This window comes from Jaculus jaculus, chromosome 8 (genome assembly GCF_020740685.1).
Source record: "Jaculus jaculus isolate mJacJac1 chromosome 8, mJacJac1.mat.Y.cur, whole genome shotgun sequence".
Lineage (NCBI taxonomy): Eukaryota > Metazoa > Chordata > Mammalia > Rodentia > Dipodidae > Jaculus > Jaculus jaculus.
This window is the reverse complement of record NC_059109.1, coordinates 52929794-52949777: the sequence shown is the minus strand read 5'-3', so window position 1 is coordinate 52949777 and position 19984 is coordinate 52929794. Positions and strand designations below refer to the sequence as shown.

General features: G+C 38.8%; 1 pseudogene; it reads right to left on the bottom strand.

The window, feature by feature from the left end:
* Nucleotides 1-1830: 1830 nt before the first annotated feature.
* On the bottom strand, nucleotides 1831-13176 carry LOC101610046 (annotated as a pseudogene).
* Between the last annotated feature and the right edge of the window lie 6808 nt (nucleotides 13177-19984).

Here is a 19984-nt window from a genome sequence, read left to right as displayed (position 1 = left end):
GTTATTAAGCAAAATGCTACCCTGTGATGAATTAAAGATAGCTACTGATTGCTTCATCCATGAAGAGATGGTGTTCTCTTTTCCTCTCCTTGCATCTACATTGTCTATGGTTAGTTTCCACCAATAGAGTGTTGTAGAAATGACACTGACTATTTTGAGCCTAAATTTTAAAAGGCCTACCAGTTCTACTTTATCTTCTGTGTAAGCCAGTAAGGTATGAGGACTGCTAGGCTGCACCTACTAAATAAAAATTCTCACAAGCAGAGACCTGGGAGAGGCAGAGGCCATTATAGACTTTCCAGAGCCAACAAATATCTCCAAATGAACATGAAGGGCCTTAGACTTCTAAATATAGATCAGAAGCATCTCCAAGCTGGACTAATCCAACACAAGGTACTGGGAAAGTTTACATTGTGATTGTTTCAAGTCACAAAAGAAGGTCATTTGTGTGTAGCTGATCCCCACCATAACCCTCTTTTCTTCACATCGCCCTGCTTTGTTTTCTCTATCGATCTCATCATTGTCTAAAATTAATTTACTTTCTTCCCTTGTATATACTGTTTCTTGTTATAATCTCTTGCCTAGAATAATGGCTGGCTCAACATGGATGTTCAAGAAATGTCCATGGAGTAAGTCAGTAGATGGACATAGCATAGTATAGTAGATGTGGTGACAGCAGATGTTGCATTCCCCATTTATCACAAGAGGATCAGATATGGTCAGGAAGGTTACAGAAAGGAAGGCTTATTTCAGTAAACTTTGCTCATGTTATGTCTAGGATAAATGGTAAGAAAGTATTTCTAGTTTTTGTTCATTTGATCATTCTCAGTGGCATTACTATTTTAAATTTTTTTGTGGTGGCAGAGTGTTTTTTGTAAAATTTGTTTAGAACAATCTGCTGAAGATCCAGCTACTAAAAATCCCCTCTATAACATTAAAAAAAACTACTCAAGGAAAGAAATAATGCAGTTTATTATAAGCTTCCTCCAGGAATCTGCATCAGAGGAATTTTTTTTCCATCTGTCTCTTTTTTATAAATTTTGTTAGAATTACATGGCTTTTGCAAGTTTAACAGTCCAAAGTTTAACATACTTATGAACATGTGTACACATACTTAGAAGTGTAAAGAAAACTTGATAAGGTATGGATTTATTACATGATAGTTTAGTCCAACCCTCATTCTTAGAATAAATACAAAACTATGGTCAAGTTTACAAGGTAAAAATTATACCATAGCTTTATATACTACAACAATGTAGTTCCTGAAAATCAAATATCAGCTGCTTACTTTTTCTTTGAGAACAACAATATCACTTTAAAAATATTCACTATTCCTTCAATACCTCTTAATTCCCAGAGTAAACATGACTGGTTTACAAATTCATTTTAACAAGAAGGTGAGAATTCAATCTAAAGAAGAAGATCCATCTTGATGAAATATTTGATTGTAAAACATGCAGCAGTGAATTTTCAATTCATAAACTATTGTTCAGTGAATATTATTAAGGTAGTTGGCATAAGCCATGAAAACCTGATTTTCATTTGATTAAAAACATTTAGCATTAGCCAAGCAATGGCATGACCCTCCAATGGACTTACTGAGTATGGCCAGCATCCCACGGCATCATCATTTCATCCATTAGTGGCTGCTTGGATTACACTTCGACACAAAACACAGCTAGAATATGCGTCTCAACGGCGCCCCCTAACTAACAAGACTCTAGCAGCGCTCTTTCCCTTGACTTCTTCCAGTAGCAAATTCATTGGTCAAATAGGTGCAGGTTCCTCCTTTTCCCATGGGGGAGCGTTGTAAAAGGAAGTCATATGATCCTATTTTTCAATTTCTTTTAGCCGACTCTCAACCTTTTGAAATTCATGAAATGCGTTTTTGACCAGTCTGTCTAGATCTAATTTGTCTTGAAATTCTAACTCAGGGCTTCTTTCCAGTACAATGGATACAACCGTAAGTAACTCCACCACGAGCTGTCTGTACTTTGGCTGGTCAATATTTCCCAGCATAGCTTCAACAAGGAGAGAAAAGCTCATCTCATACATGGTCATAACTGACAGGGCCAGTTGCTGTGACGAATGCTTTCCAACTATAACAATACCATTGAGAGTGCGTTCCAGGATCTGCCATGCTCTGTCATAGAACCCCGAGGGAGTTCTATTGAAAGAGCCATCAATCTGACACCTGTGCAGCCAACATCTTCCCTTCTGCTGAGGCTGGAGAATGTCCAGCAGAAGCTGCTTCAGGTCACTGGGTGACAGCTGATGACACAGGTCTACATCTGGCTTGTCTCCACTGCAGATCTGTAGTTCATAGTCCGTGGCATGGATAATCCATCCAATTTGTATTTTCAGCATGCCACTGAATAACTCCAGGTTATTAGAGATGATCTAGCCAATACATATGAGCAGTTCTTGCTGAATGGCTGCTCCCCTCTCGTCCTATTACACTTATAGTAGATGACATTCTTAATCACTCATGGGGACAAAGGATTTCCAGAGGCAACCAGGATTACCTGTTTGCCTGGCACTAAAACATTAGTAATAGATGGGGCCAGGCTGTCCACTACTTTACTTAAAAGACTTGTTGCATGGCATATAACAGACTAAAGCTTTTTGCAGCCAGCTCTTCTATATACTCTCTCAGTGTGATCAGAAATGGTACCTTTCATTGTGATGAAGTTAGGACCCTCTCTTTTAAGCAGTATACCCAGCAGGATGGTTTGGCTGGCCAGACAACTGCAGTCATACAGCTTCTGAAGAATTTAGCGAGTGGGCTTGTTTTGCCATTCAGCACCACTGATGTCTGCTTGCTGTTTCAGCTCTGGAGCATTAGCGGTGCTGCTTTGCCATGTAACTTTTCAGTGTTTGGGAAATTCTAGTTCCTCAGAACTCAAATTCTGGAAGCTTTTCTGTGCCATTGATTCATAGGAAGTCAAGTTGTTCTACTACAGATATTAATGTCTGTGGATGATCAACATGTACGTTGAGTCCTCCAACCATTCTTTTTTTTTTTTTTACATGCTGCTAGCATGTCTAATACAGGGATGAACTGGCTACCTCGTATCTTATCTTGTCTTCCCAGATGAAAACAAAGTCTGGGTCCTCAGTTCTGTTCCATTGGTCTATAATCCTGTTTTTATGCCAGTACCATGTTGTTTTTAGTACTATGGCTTTGTAATATAGCTTTGGATTGGGTATGGTGATTCCTCAAGAGGTGTTACATTTTTTTTAAATTTTTATTAATATTTTCCATGATTATAAAATATATCCCATGGTAATTCCCTCCCTCCCCACCCCCACACTTTGCCATTTGAAATTCCATTCTCTATCATATTACCTCCCCATTACAATCATTGTAATTACATATATACAATATCAACCTATTAAGTATCCTGCTCCCTTCCTTTCTCTACCCTTTATGTGTCCTTTTTAACTTACTGGCCTCTGCTACTAAGTATTTTCATTCTCACGCAGAAGCCCAGTCATCTGTAGCTAGGATCCACATATGAGAGAGAACATGTGGCACTTAGCTTTCTGGGCCTGGGTTACCTCACTTAGTATAATACTTTCCAGGTCCATCCATTTTTCTGCAAATTTCATAACTTCATTTTTCTTTACTGCTGAGTAGAACTCCATTGTATAAATGTGCCACATCTTCATTATCCACTCATCAGTTGAGGGACATCTAGGCTGGTTCCATTTCCCAGCTATTATAAATTGAGCAGCAATAAACATGGTTGAGCACGTACTTCTAAGGAAATGAGATGAGTCCTTTGGATATATGCCTAGGAGTGCTATAGCTGGGTCATATGGTAGATCAATCTCTAGCTGTTTTAGGAACCTCCACACTGCTTTCCACAATGGCTGGACCAGATTGCATTCCCACCAGCAGTGCAGAAGGGTTCCTTTTTTGCCACATCCCCGCCAACATTTATGATCATTTGTTTTCATGATGGTGGCCAATCTGACAGGAGTGAGATGGAATCTCAATGTAGTTTTAATCTGCATTTCCCTGATGACTAGTGACGTAGAACATTTTTTTAGATGCTTATATGCCATTCGTATATCTTCCTTTGCGAATGCTCTATTTAGCTCCATTGCCCATTTTTTGATTGGCTTGTTTGATTCCTTATTATTTAACTTTTTGAGTTCTTTGTATATCCTAGATATTAATCCTTTATCAGATATATGGCTGGCGAAGATTTTTTTCCCATTCTGTAGGTTGCCTCTTTGCTTTTTTCACTGTGTCCTTTGCGGTGCAAAATCTTTGTAATTTCATTAGGTCCCAGTGGTTAATCTGTGGTTTTATTGCCTGAGCAATTGGGGTTGTATTCAGAAAGTCTTAGCCAAGACCAATATGTTGAAGGGTTTCCCCTACTTTTTCCTCTAGCAGTTTCAGAGTTTCAGGTCTGATGTTAAAGTCTTTAATCCATTTGCACTTTTAATTCTTGTGCATGGCGAGAGAGAAGAATCTATTTTCATCCTTCTGCAGATATATATCCAGTTTTCAACACACCATTTGCTGAGGAGGCTGTCTGTTCTCCATTGAGTATTTTTGGCATTTTTATCGAATATCAGATGGCTATAGCTACTTGGGCTTACCTCTGGGTCCTCTATTCTGTTCCACTGATCTACATGTCTGTTTTTGTGCCAGTACCATGCTGTTTTTGTTACTATGGCTCTGTAGTATAGGTTAAAATCAGGTATGGTGATACCACCAGCCTCTTTTTTGTTGCTCAGTATTATTTTAGATATTCGAGGTTTTTTGTGATTCCAAATGAATTTTTGGATTGTTTTTTCTATTTCCATGAAGAAAGCCTTTGGAATTTTGATAGGGATTGCATTAAATGTGTAGATTGCCTTAGGTAAGATTGCCATTTTCACAATATTGATTCTTCCAATCCAGGAACAAAGGATGTTTCTAAACTTTCTAGTGTCTTCTGCAATTTCTCACTTGAGTGTTTTAAAGTTCTCATTGTATAGATTCTTTACTTCCTTGGTTAGGTTTATTCCAAGGTACTTTATTTTTTTTTTTTGATGCAATTGTGAATGGGAATGATTCTCTGATTTCATCCTCTGTGTGTTTGTTGTTAGCATATATGAAGGCTACTGTATTCTGTGTATTTATTTTGTATCCTGCTACATAGCTGTAGGTTTTGATCAGCTCTAACAGCTTGCTAGTAGAGTCTTTAGGGTCCATTATGTATAGAATCATGTCATCTGCAAATAATGATAACTTGATTTCTTCCTTTCCAATTTGTATCCCTTTTATGTGTGTCTCTTGCCTTATTGCTATGGCTAAGACTTCCAAAACTATATTAAATAGAAGTGGGGACAGTGGACACCCTTGTCTTGTTCCTGATTTTAGTGGAAAAGCTTCCAGTTTTTCCCCATTTAGTAATATGTTGGCTGTAGGCTTGTCACAAATATCTTTTATTATATTGAGATATGTTCCTTCTATTCCCAGTCTCTGTAGGACTTTTATCAAGAAGGGATGCTGGATTTTGTCAAATGCTTTCTCTGCGTCTAATGAGGTGATCATGTGATTTTTGTCCTTCAACCCGTTTATGTAATGTATTACATTTATAGATTTGCGTATGTTGAACCATCCCTGCATCTCTGGGATAAAGCCTACTTGGTCAGGGTGAATGATCTTTTTGATATACTCTTGTATTCTGTTTGCCAATATTTTGTTGAGAATTTTTGCATCTATGTTCATGAGGGAGATTGGTCTGTAATTTTCTTTTTTTGATCTATCTTTGCCTTGTTTTGATATCAGGGTGATGCTGGCCTCATAGAAGGAGTTCTGTAGAATTCCTTCTTTTTCTATTTCCTGGAAAAGCTTAAGAAGCAATGGTGTTAGCTCTTCCTTAAAAGTCTGGTAAAATTCAGCAGTGAATCAGTCCGAGCCTGGGCTCTTTTTAGTTGGGAGATTATTGATAACTGTTCGGATCTCCATGCTTGTTATAGGTCTATTTAAGTGACTAATCTCATTTTGATTTAATTTAGGTAGGTCATATAGATCAAGGAAATCATCCATTTCTTTCAGATTTTCATACTTTGTGGAGTATATGCTTTTATAGTATGTCCCTATGATTTTTTGAATTTCTCTGGAATCTGTTGTGATGTTACCTTGTTCATCTCTGATTTTATTAATTTGTGTCTCTTCTCTCTTTCTTTTGGTCAGATTTGCTAAGGGTTTATCAATCTTGTTTATCCTTTCAAAGAACCAACTCTTTGTTTCATTGATTCTTTGGATTGTTCCTTTTGTTTCTATTTCATTAATTTCTGCCCTAATCTTTATTATTTCTTCCCATCTACTGATTTTTGGTTTGCCTTGTTCTTCTTTTTCCAAGACTTTAATGCGAAGCATTAGGTCGTTTACTTGCAACCTTTCTAATTTCTTAATATAGGCACTCAAGGCTATAAATTTACCTCTTAGAACTGCCTTCATTGTGTCCCAGAGATTTTGGTATGTTGTGTTCTCATTATCATTTGACTCTATAAATTTTTTGATTTCCTTTTTGATTTCTTCATTGATTCATTCATCATTTAGTAGTGTATTGTTTAGTTTCCATGATTTTGTGTATGCTCTATACCCTTTCTTGTTACTGATTTGTAGTTTAATTCCATTGTGGTCAGATAGAATGCAAGGAATTATTTCAATTTTCCTGAATTTGTTAAGATTTGCTTTGTGTCCTAATATATGATCTATTTTAGAGAATGTTCCATGTGCTGCTGAAAAGAATGTATATTCTGCAGCCTTTGGATGAAATGTCCTGTATATATCTGTTAAGTCCATTCCTTCTATGACCTCATTTAGTCCAGATGCCTCTCTGTTTATTCTTTCCCGGGATGACCTGTCAATTGATGAGAGTGGGGTGCTAAAGTCACCCACCACCACTGTGTTTGGTGTTATCTGTGACCTTAGTTCTAATAGTGTTTGTTTGACGAATTTGGGAGCCCCCATGTTAGGTGCATATATGTTTAGGATTGTAATGTCCTCCTGTTGCAGTGTGCCCTTAATCAATATAAAGTGACCTTCCTTATCTTTCTTGACTAACGTCGGACCAAAGTCTACCCTGTCTGATATTAGGATAGCAACCCCTGCTTGTTTTCTAGGCCCATTTGCTTGAAACACCGTCTTCCAACCTTTAACCCTAAGATAATGTCTATCCTTTTTAGAAAGATGAGTTTCTTGGAGACAACAAATTGTAGGATCCTGCTTTTTAACCCAGTCTGCGAATCTATGTCTTTTCGTTGGGGCATTGAGGCCGTTGATATTAAGAGATATTATTGAAAGGTGTGTACTTATGTTTGCCATTTGTGTGTGTGTGTGTGTGTGTGTTTCTGGTTCTACCTGCATTCTCTTCTGTTAACTAGTATTTGAGTATTGCTTGTTTTTTCTAGGTTCCTTATATGTGTGCTTTTCCTTTTCTTCAGCCTGGAGGATTCTATCAAGTATTTTCTGTAGAGCTGGTTTTGTCTTCAAATACTCCTTTAATCTGCTTTTGTCATGGAATGTCTTTATTTCTCCATCTATTTGAATGGATAACTTTGCAGGATAAAGTAACCTTGTTTGACAGTTGTTATCTTTCAGAACTTGGAATATATCACTCCAAGCCCTTCTGGCTTTAAAAGTTTGTGTTGAATAATCTGCTGTCATCCTGATGGGCTTGCTTTTGTAGGTAACTTGATTTTTCTCTCTAACTGCTTTCAATATTTTTTCTTTGGTGTGTGTGTTTGGAAGTTTGATTATAATATGGCAAGGAGAGGTTCTTTCTGGGTTTTGTCTGGCTGGGGTTCTAAAGGCTTCCTGTATCTGCACTGGCACCTCTTTCCCAATTTGGGGGAAATTTTCTTCTATGATTTTGTTGAAGACGCCTACTATGCCTCTGGAGTGGAGTTCTTTTTCTTCTACTATGCCCTGAATTGTTATATTGGATCTTTTCATAGTGTCTTGAATATCTTGAAATTCCCACTCATACTTTTCTATAAGTTTGTTTTTCTCTTTGTTGAACTTCATTAGGTCTGCCACCTGGTCTTCTAGCTTAGATAGTCTGTCCTCTCCCTCATCCATCCTACTGGTGAGATTTTCTACAGAGTTTTTTATTTCATTAACTGTGTTCTTCATTGCTAGTAATTCTGACTGGTTTTTCTTAATTATTTCTATTTCCTTATTTATGTCTTGTATTGCCTTCTTTATTTCATTAAATTGGTGTCCTGCATCTTCTTTGATTCCTTTGATTTCCTCTTTGATTTCTTCTTTGATTGTTTTGATGTGTTCTTTGACCTCTTTGAATATATTTATAATCATTCTTTTGAACTCTTTCTCAGGCATTTCCTCTAACTCTTTCTCACTGGAGGACATTTTTGATGCATTAATACTTTTAGGTGGATTTATATCATCTTGCTTTTTAGTGTTTCTTGTGTTATAATGTATATATTTTTGCATCTTGGATTAAGTTAATGCTTGGATTTTCTAGCTAGCTGTGTATTCTTAGCTGTATCAATTGATTTGATGTAATATATTTTCAGGGTAGGACCTTAAGGTGTTAGGTGTGTCTCTTAAGACTCTCAGAGCATCTACAAAGATGTTCTTAGGGGTTGAGTTTCCCTGCTATAGGAGTATTCAAGCAGGCTGAGTGGAATAAAATACAGGTAGATTCTAAAATTTAACTAAACACTGTACACATTCAATCAAAAACAGCCCCGAGTATGCATGCAAGAATAGTTATTATAACAACCAGATCCTCTATCAACAAAGAGGTTAATATTTCTGGTCTGTTGAGGGATCCAAGTCAGCTTGCGACCAAGTGAGACCCTTCCCTGGTGCAATCTCAGTTACTTTGGATGATTTTGGTCTCAGTCAAGTTGCTGCCTGGGTCGTCGGGCTGCTGTTCTGATTTGTGGAGCTGGGCACTTGCTTTTCCTGTGGGGCAAACTGAGCCTGGCAAGTGTGGCCCTGCAGATCAGCACCTCTGCTGCTGGAACTGCTGCTGCTCAAGCTGCCCCTGCTGGGTCTGTAGCCACTGCTGCTGAAGGTGTTGCTGCTGGACCCACCGCTGCCGCTGCCTCTGCTGCTGCTGTAGCTGCCACTGCTGCAGCCACCACTGCTGCTGAAGTGGCTGCTGCTGTGTCCACTGCCGCTGCTCCCCCTGAAGCTGCTGCTGCCGAGTCTGCCACTGCTGCCACTTCTGGGTCTGCTGCTGCTGGGGCAGCTGTTACTGTTGCTGGAGCCGCTGATGTTGCTGCTGAACTCTGCTCCTGCTTGGGTCCCGCTGTCAGCCCAAGTTGGCATGGCCAGGTCCCAGGCCGCTGCTCTGTTCACTGGAGCTGGGCTCAGGTAGTGGGGGAGGAGAGGGAGCCGCAGCTGCTGTGGTTCTCTCGCTGCTCCAAGCATTCTACCTCGCGGTCTGCTCCTCCATTGCTCGCTGCCGCTCTCCCCTCACGTTTCCCGAGTTGCAGAGAGCGTCGGTGTGAGGGAAAGCTCCTGCACCTGGCTTTTCCGCAGCTGGAGCCTAGCCTGGCGGCTTTCTGGTGCACCCCGTGGCCGCGGCGGTTGGCCAAGCTGCCAGAGCCACTTTTCCCACCTGTGCAGGCTCTGGATGCTCTGGAACTCTTCTACTTCTCCGCTGCTGCTTCAATTTCCTATGCACCTCACTTTTTATTAAAAGTGTGTATTTTGCTGAGTTTTTTTGGTCTTTTTCCCCCCTAGGCTGCTTTGGCGTGGTACCTACGCCACCATCTTAATAGTGCCTTCTTGACGGCATCTCAGAGGTGTTACTTTTGCTAAGGATATGTTTGGATCCTATCTACAAATGTATAGACTTGTGTATGAGCTGGAACTAAAAATCGTTAGCAGAGGTCAGCAAGCTAGAAAAAGGCTATAAAGGAGGGAGGAAAGGGGAGGATTTAAGGGGATGACATTGTATATATGTAAGTAGAAGAACAGATTACAGGGAGAGGAAAGGCCTAAATGAGGCTAGGGGAAGAGATTGTACAAAGAAGATCAGGGGGAAGGGTCAATCAAAATTCAAGTTATTCTGAATAAGACATATGAAAACCTACTTTTTTGAATAATGGTACATCCAGAAGCCATAAATTGTTACTAGGAAATTTTCTGTGCCAGGGATGGGATAGCTTCCAGTGAGTTGTTGGCCAGGGAGGTCCCCATTGCCTTCAAAACATTACAGGCTCTTGCCAAGGCCCTTGGTTTACCGTGAGAAACAGATTGTATGAACCTATTGCTGAAGACTTCACATGCCTGAGCAGCAAGGTTACTAAGAAATCAACCGGGTACTGAACAGAAAACCTTCTCCCTGTAGACCAGCCAACTGAAAGCTGGAAAAAAAAGCTGCACTATATGCAGCCTTATGGGAGACAGAAGTCATCAGCAGTGAAAACAGTGGACACTGGAACCTTAAAGTTTGGCCAGATAGGCTAAATGACTGAACAAGTACAATAGTGGCACGTCTGCTCTGGGGGAAACAAACTGCTCTCTAATTAGACTGAAGCCCCTCTCTATGGGAGGGAATACATTCCTGGTAGTGAAAATCTAATCAAAAGCCTATGGCAGGGGAAGGCATGAGCCTTAGTGGTGTAAAGCTTGCTCTTGTCTGGATAAATGCATATATTATTCTCCCCAAACTTCCCTGAAAGGACCACACTTAATGTTCATGTTCATATATTAATTCTACCCTCACTTCTGGGTAGAGAAGCTTCTCTTTTCAGATGGCAATGACCACTGGGAAGATCCAAAAAAAAAGCAGCATAGTGCTGAGAAGAAGGGATGGACTAGTGTCCAGAACTGAAACATTTCTATCACACCTTCTAACACTCAGGGTCCCTTATGGAAGAGGTGGCAGAAAGAATGTAAGAGCCAAAGAAGAGTACCACTCCTTACAGTGCAACTGTCCAGACAGAAATTGGCCTCGATATCCATGACCTTGAAGTGCCTAGCAATATCTACACAAGACCTTCATAACAGGAGGAAAAGATAATGACATCAAATTTTAAAAGAGAATAATGGAGAGAGGAAGGGGATATAATGGAGAGCAGAGTTGTGAAGGAGAAGTTGGGGAGGGGAGAGAAATATGGCTTATTGTCTATAAGTATAGAAGTTGTCAACTAAAAAAAAGAAAAAAGAAAAAAATGCTGCTAGCATGTCTAATATAGGGATGAACTGGCTACCCCTTATATTGTCTTCCTAGATGAGAACAAGGAAGGGTGGGCATTCATTCATTTTTCAATATTGCTTAATGAACTGAAGCACATTCTTTATGTCATCTATCAGCAGTAAAACATCTTGAGACATTTAGAAATAACTTAGGTCAAAGATGATAGGGTAACAAACTAGTTTTTCCTAGGATGCTATGAAACCCTGATGTACTGTGGCAGCCAATAGGTCTATCTGGCCTTCTATACAGTCCTCATTTTTCATACCATTTTGAAACCCAAATGGACATAGGATATCATGGACTCCTGCTGAGGCCAGATCTGCATGGGCTCCACTTGCTGAAGCATTTGTGTTTGAATACCACATGTGTTTAGAAAAACTTGAAGGTGCTGGATTTCTGCTGTGAGTGCTACATGAACTACCAAGTTGTTTGCCAGTGGCCCTGATTCTCGAGTATCTCATGCTCAGATTACATTGATTCTTCAGTGGGACAAAGCACTGAATAGGATCAGTGCTTTTAGAACTGATTAACTCCTCGGCTAGGTGTTTTCCTTAAAGGAAGTTTTCCATAATAGCCACAGCTGCTAGGAAATCGCTTTTGTGTACCAGGGTTTTCCTTTTCATATTCTACAAAGTCAGCTGGCATATAATAGTACTTTGGTGTAACAGGATATCCTGTGATCTGGAAAAGCATGGAAGTCAAAAGATGCTGATAATCTTTTACTTGTTGGGGATTGCTTTTATAGACTCCACAAATCATCATGTAAAGAAAAAATATAGGAAATTATCATTCAATGCCATCAAATAGCTTAAACTCAGCTGGTTTGTAATAGCATCTGTTGGGATCTTCCAATGATGTTCTATTCCCATCTCTCAAGAAATGCTTGAATCTACATTTTCCTTTAGATTTTCTGACCTGTTTATCAAGTGCCTGGCTGAATAGAATCTCTCATCCAGGGCAAATGCAGGGTAGCTGATGCAGGGTAGCCAATGCAGCAGAGCAGGGTGGCATCTGTGTCATGAGATCTTGATTCTCTGTGTAGCAATGAGCACAAAGTTTTCCTGTTTTGATTGTGAGCATCATGATCCACAAATATCACTGACCAAGAACAACCCTAGCTGCCAAAGTGGTTGAATCCATAAATTGCTTCTAGAACTGCTTTTGCTAAACTAACAGAGCTTGAATGTAGCTTTGTGCTGCCATTGTCATATTTGCTTTCTCTTTCCCAAACACCAAAGTCAGGTACACAGTAAACTCCTTCCACACAAAATACAAGACTTTGAATAAAAGAAATGGCATTAGTGTTACAGATAATCTGGAGTCCTGAGGAAATTACTTTCACAGGGAAAAGGAGAAAGCAACACTGCATTAACCTGAAGATGACCATATTTCTCATAGGAGAGCAACTTATCTCCTGTACACACATTGAAAATTGAGTGAAGACATGTTGTTGCGGGTGGATCCTGCTTAAACTGCTGGACCTTATCAGCTTGACACATATCGGTGTAAAGAATTCCTCTCATACATTTTATAGCTGAATGCTACTTCTCTTGTCATCATCAATGTGCCGGTATGCTATAGTCAAGCCCAGGTTCTAGCAGCACAGTACAGACTCTCATGGACCTTGGACTTCAGATCTTCACCATATAGTTTAGTAGGAAACAGGCCTGTGGTTGGGCTTTGATTTGCCAGCATTGTTGATTTGACAATTCTGTAATAATGATCCAATTTATCCCACAGAGTATTATTATGAGGTCTTAGAAGATTAATGCTTTTAGGAGGTTCATAAACCAAGCCAGACTGTCAGAAAGCTGGTGGTGAAGAGAAGGCAGCATGAGGAGTGTTGGCTATTTCAGTATTGTCTTTAATCATAAGCGTTGTAGATACACTATAGCAGTTTTAAAACCGAGTGCTTGTGCCAGGCTCTTCTCTCTAAGACCTTCCAGCTCACTTCATCCAAGGCACCCTCTGCCCCTGCTATCATTTTTTTATGTTTATATTTTTTTTCCATCTCAATATGAAGAAGTACCAAACTTTGAAAGTAAGAAAAAAATCAATAGAATATTTTGTATTTTCTAAGCAAAACTGTGTGGGAATTTCATAATATAAAGAATGAATTTTGGGGGAGAGGCATTCAAAGCAGTATCTTCCTCTAGCCCAGACTATCTATCTTGAAGCTGGCTTTGAACTCAGAGATTCTCCTACCTAACTGTCCTCAGTGCTAGGATCAAAGGCCTGCTTCACCACACCTGGCTTGATAATGAGTTATTAAAGGAAGGAATTACAAGTTGAGAAGCAGGGAAAGATCTTTTACTTCTTTTAGACAAATTATCCTTACTGGGAATGGGAAAACAGAAAAGATTGGAAAGAGTGACCAACAGCCAGATACCCGATCTCACATTAAGCCAGTTACTTAGAAAGCCACCTAAACATTCATTTTGAAGCAAAACATGAAGATGAGAAAATGAAGATAAAAAAGAGACAAAATTCAGAATGAAAACAGGGAATAGTGGAAGAGATGTAAATTTTAATGGATGGATGGATGCATTGTATGAAATATATATATGAGGCTGGATGGGATAGCCCAAAACAATTTTACTTCCTTTATATTTTAGTTTACTTCTATAAAGGTTTACATATGTATTCATATCCATATAAACACATATGTTTATATCTTGAGTTTCTGTTTTTAAGTTTTCTTTATGTTACCATTTTGATCTTTGTTCAGAGCTTTGTTAGTTCTGTATATTTTAATAGAAAATAAATTTCTGCATAAAGAATAGAAATTTATGGTTATAAAACATATGAATCTGAACAGAAAACACTAGCAGCATCTGACAGAAGATTAATATCTAGAATATACACAGAACTCAGAAAATTAAACACGAAGCAAATAAAGAAACCAGTTAAACTGTATGAAACTGAACAGAGAATTCTCAAATACAAATGGTCAGTTTAGAGAGATGGCTAAGCAGTTAAAGGCATGCTTTCAAAACCTAGTGGCCTGGGTTTAGTTTTCTAGTACCACCATGAAGTCCAGTGTACAAACTTGTGCAGGTATCTTGAGTACATTTGTAGTGCTAAGAGGCCCTGGCACACCCATTCATTCTCTCTACTTGCAAATAAATAAAAATATTCTTTTAAAAAAGAATTATAAATGGTCAATAAATATTTTTAACTTTCTATTTACAATTTCTATGCATATAAACAATATACGATGGTCACAATCCATTCCACTATCCTCCCTTTTTCCTTTCCTGAATCCCCCTCCACTGACTCCTTTCTTTTGCCAGTTAGTCACTCTTCTACCTTCAAAACAAAATATTTATTCATTCATTTGCAAGCAGACAGTGAGAGAGAAGACAGAGACTGACACAGAAAATGGGTACACCAGAGCCTCCAGCTGCTGCAAAAGAACTCCAGATGCATGTACCTCCTTGGGCATCTGGTTTTACATGGTTACTGGGGAATAGAACCCAGATCATCAGGCTTTGCAGACAAGTACCTTAACTGCTGAATTATCTCTCCATCCCTGCTCTCCTATTTTTATGTCATGATTTTTTCCTCCTGTTATGCCTTTTTGCCCTCTCCCATCAGCTATGACAAAATATTGATGAATCCAATATTGTGCATGTAATGACAGCTGCTATGAAGTCATAAATGCAACTGCTACTTCATATCCAAAACAGAGTGTTCCAAAGCACTTGTTCCCATCCTTTGGCTTTTACATTCTTTCTGTACCTTCTTTCTCAATTTTCCCTGAGCCTCAGAGGTTGTGCTACAGCACTGAGAACTCATCAGTCACTTATTCTCAGCACTGTGATAAGTTTTGACTTTCCCCTCAAAACTCATTGCCCCCTAGGAAAACTAGCTTCTCTGAGCAAAAGGGCAGCTACACTAATCAATGGGCATAAACATAAATATTTAGAGGGCAATTTGATGGTATAACATATATATTTATCAAAACAACAGTACTACCCAACCCCTGACCTATGACTCTCTCCAGCCATAAGATTTTGTTTCTGTTGCCCCTGAAATAATACTATTAAAGCAAGTTGCTAAAGAGCCAGAGGAAAATGTTTCTATTTCCATAGATTGGTTTTAAGCAGCAGAAATGGTCTGCCATCATTTCCACAGCTAGTGCTTTATACAAAATGTGCTCAGTAAAGTTGTATAAATGAATTATTGGACACTGAATATTCAGCATCTGTAGCTGAGTTGAACTGAGTACAAATGAATGGAACAGACCTTTTCATACTCCCATTAAGCTAGGCCATTTCACCACCATTCAGGAAATTGTGGTCACAAGATTAGATTCTGGATGCTTGACAAATAAGATTTCAGCAACCCCATATTTAAACATGTCCTAGAGAGATTATGTATCACACTATGTTATTAGGAGTTGCGGAAATTATCTACAATTGAAGTGTTCGAAGTCAACGTCTGTGTTTGTAGGTGGCATAGTGAGAAGTGCTGCATCAGACTGCAGTATTCTGAGGGAACCACAAACTGGGTCAACAGCACCAGAGTAGAATGCACACTAAGTAGCGTTTGTAGGTAACAGCGTGGCACTTCACACAGCTTTATTTTTCCCTTTGAAGATCAGGAAAACACCCTCTACTTTCCTGGTATGTGCTAAGTTCCTATAGCACCCTCTTATCCAACATTGGATCAATTCCATTCTGCAGATGTTCTAGTCTATTAAGCCAAACCGAATACAATTGTGCTGTTCCTACAAGGCATGATATTGAATGTGATGATTTTGAAATACATAAGAATGGACTTTGATTTGAAAACAAAATTGCCAGTATTCATGTGGCTCAATGGTTTAAATAAGACAAGACTATTGGCCAACTGTGTCAAGTAGCAGTTTTGCTTATTCTTGAGAATGAACCTTTTTCTGTGGAGAAATATCCCTGGAAGTTATGACTTAGCTGCTAACCATAGTAAATCTGGATTTAATCAAGGAAGTCATAGAACTTAGTAACATTGTTCCACTCTTCTATGGAGTACACATATATCATGAAGACAACACCCAATTCAGCAGCTTGTGATAAGACCAAGTGTGTCTTTTCCCAGCTTTGGAGGGTACTCAAACCTACATGGTCAGTCACTGCTTAATGAGGGTGCCATACTGAAAAAAATTCTGTTGGTTGAGTTCATCAATGTCTGAATATCACAGAATGTATTTACAAAACTAAGATGACTTGGACAAATCCCAGTATCTGGCAGGAACCCATTTCTTGATTCCTAGATGGCACTGTGTTGCTATTTTCTCACAAAGCATAATGTAGAGGGCAGATCCTCTGGGTCCTCATTTATCAGGGCACCAGTAACTTCAAGATGTCCCACTTCTTAAGACCATACCCAGTGACTAAGTTTTATCATATAAACTATGGGGATCGCAAATATCAGACCACAGCGGTGATGATGGAGCAATTTTTCCCAAGACAAAAAAGTGATGAGGTATGCATTATACCATGAATATTTACTCCATGCAGAATACCAAACTTAAATCCCAGAAATTGTGTGATAAACTAGAAAAGGCACTATAAATTGATTATATAGGAAAAAGTAAAATTGGATTTCTAGATATAATACAATAATCACACTATACAAATTGAAGGTATATGTAAAAAGGAAAGAATTGAGTGCAAAATAAAGTTGTTTTTGAGCTTAAGGTGGAGAAGGATTTTTGTTTTGTTTTGTTTTCGAAGGTAGGGTCTTGCTTTAGGCTGGGCTGACCTGGAATTCGCTATGTAGTCTCAGGCTGTTTTTGAACTCACAGAAATCCTCCTACCTTTGCCTCCTGAGTGCTGGGATTAAAGGTGTGCATCACAATGTCCAGTAGAGTTTTTTTTTTTTTTTTTTTTTGGTTTTTCGAGGTAGGGTCTCACTCTGATCCAGGCTGACCTGGAATTAACTCTGTAGTCTCAGGGTGGCCTTGAACTCATGGCGATCCTCCTACCTCTGCCTCCCGAGTGCTGGGATTAAAGGCGTGCGCCACCACGCCCGGCTAGTAGAGATTTTTTTTATTACACACACACACAAAATGCCATGGCAGGGCTGGAAAGATTGCTTAGTGGTTAGGGCACTTACCTGTGAAAACTAAGGACCTAGGTTCAGTTCCTCAGAACCCAAGTAAGCCACATGCACATGTTGGCATATGCATCTAGAGTTCATTTGCAGTGGCTAGAGGCCTTGGCATACCCACTCATTTTTTTCCTCTCTAATAAATAAGTAAATAAATATTTTTAAAATGCTACTGTAAGTGAAGAAATTAGTAAATTTAACTGTATTAAAAATGTGACCACTTGCTAATATGAAGATGCATTTTAGAAAATAAAAATATATGTAATAATTAGAAATAATATTTTCAACATAGAAGAGGTGGTGGAAAGAATGTGAGACACACAGGGTGGGAAGGAATATCCAGAGACATGGCCCTCCCACAATGACAGACTGCTGCTCTCACAATTTATAACCTACAACTATATGGTGAATACCAGCAATCCCTCTATGGACCTCTCTCAGTGGAGTATGGGCAGGGAGGAGGGAAATGATGGTACCAATATATGATGTGCCCGTACAAAGTTGTAGTTCCTAAACCTGAAACTTGACCTCTTGATTCTTCTGAGGGAGAAGCAGTTCTGCCCACTATGAAGAAGATCCAACCAGCAGGTTAGGCATATATTAAATGTCATTGTTACAACCAGTTATGGCGGTGCATGCTTATAATTCCAGCACTTTGGAGGCTGAGGCAAATGGATCAGGAATTTAAGACCAGCTTGGGCTTTATAACAAAATCTGTCTCAAAACACAAGCACAAACAAACAAAAATGTTCTACCATGTTGTTTTTCTGTTTCCCTTGAACAAGAATTAAACACCCAATTTGGACCTAAATCTGTTCTTATATAATTGAACTAAGCTGGCCTGAACTAATAGCCTCAAATATTCATTGTCTTAACCCAGTAGTTTGCTGCACATTTATTACAGGCCTAAAGAACATCGTTTGAGTTCATGAGTGGCTCTCCTCCATGTGGCTATATCAGGACCTAGGCTCCAATCCTGTGGCTCTACAGCCTCCTGATTTTCATCCTTATGCACAGAAAAGAGCAAGGAAAAACATATTTCACAGGGTTACTAAGGAAGGTTTGTAATGATTTCCATGAGTCCTACTCTCATTTCATTGGGGGGACTTGCTCATCTAAACACATTTAATTTTGAAAAGGTTCACAGAAATATAGGATGAGCAAATATAAGTGTAAAGATCATCACAAGCTCAGAACATGTTGTATCCAGTGTAATGGGATGCTTCCTATGTAGGAGAATTACAGTGACTGCAATGCTATACAGTGGTGGGCCGTGAGCAATAAGCTCTATAGTGCTGGGGTAAGTGTTTTCCTTGAACTGATGTGCTAACATATCTATATTAGTTACATTATATCTGAGAGGAGGTAAGGAAAGATTTAGTTAAACTCCTTTTTCCAAAGAATATAGGCCATCACAGCAAGGAATACAAGGTGGGGAACTCATTTCACAGTGATGAGAGCTTAGAACTCCTACTTCTCATATAATGGAACCATCACTGGATGCCATCTTCAAAACCTATGCCTAGTTAGACTATCTTCCCAAAACCCCACAATCTCCAAAACAGTGCCACCAACTAGGGACCAAATATTTAAACATATGAGGCTATTGGGACATTCACATTTAGATCATAGCAATATCCCAAGCCAAGCTATGTGAGGGGTTCCTTCAGTTATCCTGCTATCTGGGGAAGCCAGAACTGGTAACTTTGAAAGACACAGAGGGTATGCTGATACAATGTGCAGATTTATTAGAACATGTGAAAGAAAAAAAGCAAAATAAGAAAAATTTTTAACATGGAAATATCAGAGTAGTTTGATTGTTCTCCAAAAATCGCCTTTTCTGGACCTCAGTTCATAAAATAGAGCACTTTTTCTCTTTTGTTTACTTTATATTTGGGCAGATAGCCATTATTGTCTAAAACATTGATTAATAATCAATGTTATTTCTAGATTCTTCAAAGCTAAAAACTGTGCATTATAAAGCATATTCAAACAAAAGTGTTCCTGCAAAGGGTGGCTAAGTTATTAGTGGACTGTAGTTTATATTCCCTAGCTAAGCATGTGTGCTATACAGATTTAGTGAATCATTTTCTATATTGTTGTGAGGTAGCTTTTAGGATTTTCAGTTCTCTAGTGAGAATATCGTATTTAGAGACTTTGGATAGCCCAAGAGCATACACCTAGGAAGTAGAAGTCAGTATTATAACCCAGATTTCTTTGATTTTGATACCTTTACTCTCCATTGTGAGAAGCAGCCAAAAGTCTAGCTCAGAGTTTAAAATGCTATTCATGATGTGTCAAGCAGAAAGATGATTTCCTTTATTTGAATAGAAGATTTCTACCAAGAAAAATATACAGCTAATGTCCCTTGCCATCCAGAATTATGCCAATTACTCAGTTTTGGACCACTAAGACAAAAGGTACCAGGCAGCTAAACCACATTGAGAGATTAAACTGCTTAGTTTATCCCTACAGACAAAAATGCCTATCCCTAGGCTCTCATCTATTTAAAAAAGTTTTAAGGGTATACATTTTATCATGACAGAGCTTCTCCACAGCATTCAATTTACATCTTTCAGACAGCAATCTATACACTAAGTAATATGAAACTGACTGGAAACTTCTCCTATTTTATTCTAGTTGATTTTTGGATCTAATGATGATTTTTTTCCTAAAAATGCAGAAAACAGTGATGATCA